This window comes from Macrobrachium nipponense, chromosome 5, assembly GCF_015104395.2.
Source record: "Macrobrachium nipponense isolate FS-2020 chromosome 5, ASM1510439v2, whole genome shotgun sequence".
NCBI classification, from domain to species: domain Eukaryota; kingdom Metazoa; phylum Arthropoda; class Malacostraca; order Decapoda; family Palaemonidae; genus Macrobrachium; species Macrobrachium nipponense.
Window position 1 is genome coordinate 37,951,039 of NC_061107.1, and position 7,500 is coordinate 37,958,538.

Sequence of the window (7,500 nt, forward strand, 5' to 3'; positions counted from 1 at the left end):
CTTACTTCAACTTTGGGAGAAACAGAAAAAAACAACAACTATGATTTAGCACCAACAATCTAAAAAAAGAAATCTTACATGATAATTACTGCTGCCTTCTTTGCATGATCTCTATCTTTTATCTTAAATTCTGGTAGGCATTTGCATTTTGTATATAATTGTTGATCTTTATAACTCCCTCATTATGAAGCAGCACATTAAAACGAAAATAGAAAGCTCACAGCAATGGTGATAGTAGTTATCTTGAAATATTCCATCAATATCTATGTTACCAAATAAGGTGAGCTGTATAGGATTCAGATAGTCTAAATGAGAGTACTGAATAATTAATCAATAAACCTATGCCGGCTATCCTCTTTAATTTTTGGGGGTTGAAAGTCTTTAATTCCAGGGTTTATTTACAAGGTGCTCTCTCTCTCTCTCTCTCTCTCTCTCTCTCTCTCTCTCTCTGTCTAAACGGTCTCTGTTTCATTCATTGGAAAATGGGCTCACCTACTTGCAACGGATCGCTTTTCATCTGTAATTCAGGATGCATTCTCATCATCTCTCTCTCTCTCTCTCTCTCTCGCCTCCCTCTCTCTCTCTCTCTCACCACACACACACACACACACACACACACAAACTTATGGAAATGCCATTAATGTCGTTCTTGCATTGGTTAACAGCTTGAAGGCATCCAGTGTTGCTGGGAGAAGATTAACTACGAATCGCATCGTGTCATTTGAAGTCCATTACATGAAGATGGGTTTCAGATTGAATAACCCCAGAGGAAAATATTTCCATACGGATCACATATATATGCTTGCCTTTCAAGGAATTTTGAATAGTATGACTGAAATAAAATTTCATCAAATAATTTGGTAAAATAATCATTAATAGCATTGCTTTACTGATGCCGTTTTTTTAAGTTATTGTTAATGATTTGTCATCTCTGAGAGCTAGCACAAATAAAACGCAACAGGCCAATGATGATATATTTTTTCCCCTAGAATGTGAAAGAGCAATCTTTCTTAAACATCACATATCTCCGTAGTTACATTCATATACAAATCGCAAGACAAAACTTTGTCATTGTTTATAAATTTAATTTTTTAATATATTTCAATTAATTCAGATTAGTAAACAGTTTTAAGATGGAAATAAATGATCTAGATGCTAAATAGAGGTACGACTCCCAATATACTTGAGAGTAATTCTACAATATTGCCGTTTTCTTCTCCGTAAGCATAAATGGCATATAAGAAGACTAAATAAAAGAATAAAGAAGGCATATTTACACATGATTATTGCGCTATTTCACAAAATGACCTTATTTGCATCCTGTTTCAGAAGACTTATACATAACTTACTGATTGTGCCTTTACATTCATCCTATTTTCTTAAACTTTCTGTAAACAGTTAACAGTACCTAGATTCCAATCTTTCTATCTATTGTAGAACATATTCCGAACGGATTCATTTCGATTGGGAAAGAAGAAAAGAAAAATTCTCTCCTATTCTGTATAAAAGAATGATGTATTTCGCCAATGGTTTCTTTGACAGTATGTAAATACCAATTGATTTTGGAAAAGAGAGTTGTGCGCAATGATACTTTCATTCCGAATGAAACGAAAATGGGACAAAAATTCTGATAAAATCAAGTTACAGAAAAATCAAGTTGCAAAAATAAAAGAAAATAAAATAAAATAAAAAATGGAACGCAGCGATTTTCCAGAAGTAGGAAAAATTAACAGTTGAAACAAACTGGCGCCGACTGGAAAAGAGTTGATAAGAACATGTAAAGTTTCTTGGGAAAGTTAGGAGAAAAGAAAGGGACAGACTAACAGCAGTACTAATCGAGAAGCAGAACATTTAGAATTTTGTTTTTCTGAGTCCTAGTCAAATCGAAGGACGTTTAAAGCACTTATTACTTGGTGAGAGCTGCATTTATTTCAGCGAAAAACCATCTTCATTTTTAAAGGTACCATCGTTGTGTTATTGAAAGATGGGTAAGTAACAAGAAAGATAAAGATCAGTTCTTATATAGACTTTTAATTTAATTTAATTAATTTATCTATTGCATACATTGATCATGCAGAATTTACTAAGCATACTAAAACAATATGCAATCAGGTAAGTACCGTTTCCTATTTAGCAAAATGCATAGGCTATATATATATATATATATATATATATATATATATATATAATATATATATATATATATATATATATATATATATATATATATATTATATATATATATATATATAATATATATATATGTAATATATATATATATATATATATATATATATATATATATATATATATATAATATATATATATATTTATATATGTACATACCACATGCATACATACATAATTACATACATCTTTCAATATTGAAATAGCAGCCATCAAAGAGGTAAAGCCTCAAGGAATACAAATCTTTAAGGGTAAAATTAATTACACAGGACTCTTTTCATTGACATCCACTTGACAATACTACCCATTTACAGTACTTTCAGCTAAAATGTGTGTACGGCCGTTTAATGATTCGATATTTTGCCCGTATGAAACTACTCGATATTCGTCGCGAAATTCCAATTATTATAACAATATTTCTCCCGTGTAAATCATTCACATTTTCTCTCCTATCTTCCTAATGATCTGATAACTCTTATGATATATTTGGGTTTCTTCAAAATTTATAAGAAACATTTTGTTAGCGATCTTCATTCATATATCTACTAATTTCAAAATTGGGACATAAAGGTATAATCTGCATTGAGTCTCTAACAATACAAAAAAATCATTTTAGTTAAAAGGAACAGTCGTCTTAAGATTGAATTTTCAGCTGTTAATATCTATGCTTTAAACCATAATGAATTAAACTGGCATAAATGGTATTGCATAAATCTGTTGACCAATTAGAAAGGCAATATCACTAAAGCAGAAAAAAATTGGTTTTTAATTCACTACTAAATTGCCATACCTATACTGATGACACGGTATACGCTTATTGATAGTTGCAACGCATGATAAATATCATTATATAGAGCTAACCCTGGAATCTGATTCTGCGAGAGGTATGATATTGAATGGATAGTGAAAAGTGGCACTGATAATTGTGTGATTATCCTGTAAGGCATTGTTATTCTAACGTATAGTTTACATGAAGAGGGTTAATATTGATATTTGAAGTTATCATGAACATTTATTCAAAAATTCTATATAACAATATCAGTAAGTTTTTATATTTAATATTTTACTCATAGTATAGTTGCTTCATCTTATGTTAATTTCTGTTCGCAAAATTATGTTACGACCTATTACGGTAGTTTGGTGTAAGACATTTCGTCACTGACTAACGCTCCTGGGTGTATTGTGTTAAGCGGTATTCATCTACCACCTGCATTATAGAGTCACAATCGAGTGCTGACATCCTCTTTTTGTTAGAAGGTTTTTCAGGAGAGTTTTGCCTCTTAATATGACATACTTTTTTTCTCTCTGAATTTTAACCTTCGCGCTAAATAAGGTGATAGGATTACTTAACTGCAAAGGATACGAAAGGAGAATTGTACATTGACCCTTATCATTTCATAACTCTTAATTTTGCAAAGCACAGAGCTTATTCTTGAACTCGTGTCAAATTCGGATTGCAAGTCCCGATCGAACATGAATATAAAGGCGCATAAAAGCTCCAACCGCTGTACATTCATTCATCCTATAGATATCGTTGCCAATTACAAGAAAGCATTTCCATAGCTGGGATATTAGAATGTACTTAGAGTTAATTTTCCTTAAACTACCAACACTGCAAATCCCTCCTGGCTTTCTCATAAATGAATCTCCCTTTAGTAAAACTTAAAAATAAGTATTTAAATCCAGAAACAGCTTAATATGAATGTTTTCCATTAGAAATATTTTCACATTATCTTATTCTTCTCTCCCTATCTCCATTATCCACGAAGGGAAAGAAATGATTGCTTTGATTTATTGATCTGATCTAGTCATCATTACACATTATCTCGAAATTAATGGTAACAGGCCAACGCAATTCACTTACGAGATATAAATCACCCAATATCCCTATAAAAGTGACGCGTATTGTTTTCTTTAGTAATATCTTGTGTTAGGGTGGGAGAAGGAGAGAGAACCTCTCCTTTATCACGTAATTACTGATTGATGATCTGCTTATCAATGTAGGTGAATGGACGTGTAGAAATAAAAAATTCTCCCAGAGAATGTGTTTACGCGTAAGTAGTCAATGAGTGTAGAAACAGATGTAGCTAAACACACTCACATGGAAAATCGTTTATCCTTTTTTAAAGAGGATTAGGTTTATGCCATTAATCACATTATGATTTCGGGAATGGAATGAGAAGGTTTCAAGGAATCATCTCGTGGCTGGTGGAAATGCGCCTGCTGGATTTTTTTTTTTTTTTTTTTTTAGCGTTTCGTAACATGTTGGAATTTTTCAAAGAGGTTCATCCGTGTAGGAAATTCATATATATTTTTATAGCAGTTTCAAATAAATGTATTCTTATCCCGTGTATATCTTTCACTTACGTATTGTAATCACATTATTAATTATTATATAGATTTTCACCCAGTCACAGATAAGCAATGAACGAGATGTATTTTTTTTTTCTTCTCTGAGAGTAAAACTTCAGGACATACATCACACATCCTATTCTGTTTAACGGTCGTAAATCCATCACAGGGTTTCAAAACTGACCTTTCTAGTTAATGAAATTCTACTCTTCCTTCCCTCCCACCCACACACCCCACTCCCACCCCACCCCTACCCAAACCTCTTCCCCAGTAGCCTAATGTATGCTAAAATCAGATGTGTCTTAATCTTTGGTTTTGCTCTTAATATTTATATCGGAAATGTGGAATGATCTCTTGATTATGTCCTTTACATCTGCCATAGAAGTTGGAATGGGTTACTATCCCCTGTGTGTATTAGCGGGTGTGAGCGTGTGTACGTATCTCTTGAAGTTCCCAACGCATGTCAAACCGGTTTATGTAGAATTTTTTGCTGCCCGCCGACATGTTTAACGTGTAACGTTGCGAGGTGATGACATTTGGAGATATCCAATAAGAATTTCCAAATTTATAGTTAGGAAACAGAATGGCAGGTACTTGATTAATGGGTCTAAAACGTCTAGCTTTAAACGCTTTCATAACAGGTCGAGATTTCGTTCCGCTGGAATACTTCGTAATCTGAATCGTTGTTATCATCATAATTCTCCAGTAATCAAACTTACCAACGTGTAAGATTTTCAAGGTCATAGCTGAAGGTGACAGAATATGTTACAATTTTTTATAGAAACTGCTTTCATTACAATAGTAGAATGACAACAAATTCATCTTTATTCACTGTTGAGTAACTTTCAAATTATTTGCTCTCCTCTGACAATAATCTTCTCTGATTCGTTTTACCATTTTACCTTCATTGCCATTTCTATCCTGCTATATCCAGTTGCATGTCCTACGGATAACACCCCCCAAATAAAAACTAGTTTTCTGTACAGGTGGAGGTCTGTGCTGTTGGCACCTATAGCGGTTCCAGACGAACGATCTTGGGCAATTCTAATTTCAAATGGTATGATCAACACACCAATTTGCAGCCCTCTAGCATCAGTAGTTTTTTAAGATCTGAGGGCGGACAGAAAAAATGCAGAAGGACAGACATTATAACCATCTCAATAGTTTTGTTTTTACATAAAACGAAAAACTGCAAGGCATTGTATAAACTTTCTCATTGTTCCAAGTTCATACTTTGGAAAGAAGTTTATCGTAAATAATGTCTAGTTTCCAAACAAAAACCTTACAGTGCTTCCGCATACTTTTATTCCACTTTCCTCAAATGAAAACTTTTTTCCCCCATGAAGAAAAAATTACCGTTTCTGCTACTATTTCATTTAGGAGATACTGTTTCTTTTGTTCTTAGATTCTGTATATCATTTTGATACCATGCATAAGTAGAAAAATTTACATATTTCTTATGAAAATAAAACTAAGTTGTGAAATCTTGAGAGAAGCGATTAAATACTGGGGTCTTGCCGAAATGAATATCAAGTACTATTTGTCCATAAACAGTGCTTATTAGTTGTAAACTGAAATGTTACGTATACCTTTATTACAAAGTCACAATTGAGATTTTGTTTTAGTGGACTGTCTCCTCTCTCATTACAGGTTTCTCGGCTAAGAATTAGTTTCTTTAGCATTGAATTACAGGTGTTTAAAAAAAAATGTAAATTTCCACGCCCCCCCCCACACCAAATGGGGGTTTTTCAACCCCCCCACTGTTGGAAATAAAAGAACCTTCAAAAATAACTTCCCTTACGATCATAGAAGGCTTCGGAAAGTTTCATATCTCTAATGAAATGTGAAAGAAATTGTAAATCCACCAGAAAGAGAACATAGAGTGGTATAATAAAAATAATTCCTGCAGAGAAACTGAACAGGAAAATAGGAATTAGAAACACAATGAAAGACATCTCCAACTGATTGAATGTCAGTATACGCGCTATGCTTGTATACATTTCCATCGTCTAATTCAGAGAAATACTTTATTCCTGCCTCTCTTGTTCTGGCATCTTGGCAGTGAATTTTTCTACGTTTTCCCCTCCGTATTGTTTTCCTCTTCGAAGGAATTCAAATCTTGGTCCCCGATATAATCTCGAGTCACATTGCAATAGTTATTAGAAAGACGAATCAAAGTCTGCAAGCTAAAGTACACAAATAGCATATTCGGAGAAACAAAGAACTTAGTGACCTTGTATCAAAAACGGTATCAAATTTCCAGAGGAAGGGGATATGCTGCAATCTACCGTTAAACTATTTCTTCTCGTTTTGTTCTTCGTATTCTGCTGTAAAGCGACGAAAGTGTTTGAGTGTACGTGTCGTCTTACCCATATTCACAGCAAAATATCGACTTGTCTTGCTTTTCTCTGTGGCTTTGCAGACGTTCGAAAGAACTTTAGATATGTTCCTCACGTATATTTGTGCAATCATTTGTGTGGCCTAAGCTATTTGGAATGTTCCCCTTTGGGTAAGTAGTTAATGAAATTTAATGATATTATATGCCTTTATGACTTTTTATACACTAACTGCAATAATATATTCAATAGTAAGAAGCATAACAATTATGTGAAATCTATTCTTGTTTGCATGTAGAGTAATATATATATATTGTTCAGTGTAAAAACATGTATATGATAAGAGGAAATTGGAAAGACACATTTTACTCGACAAAAGGAACTTGATTGTTCATTCATTTTTCATCACAAATGTATTAGGGTCAGTTTTGTGTTATCATTTGGATCAAATTGTTATTAATTTTTGGATTTTCGCTGAATTCATTGCATGAAGACAACAAAGCAAGACCTGTGACCATTTTCAGGTTTCATATTTATAGTAAGATTTCATTCATGTTTATCAGATTTAATCAATAACATTCTGCCATAAGAAAAACTCTAATATACTATATGTGAAAGTTAGAAT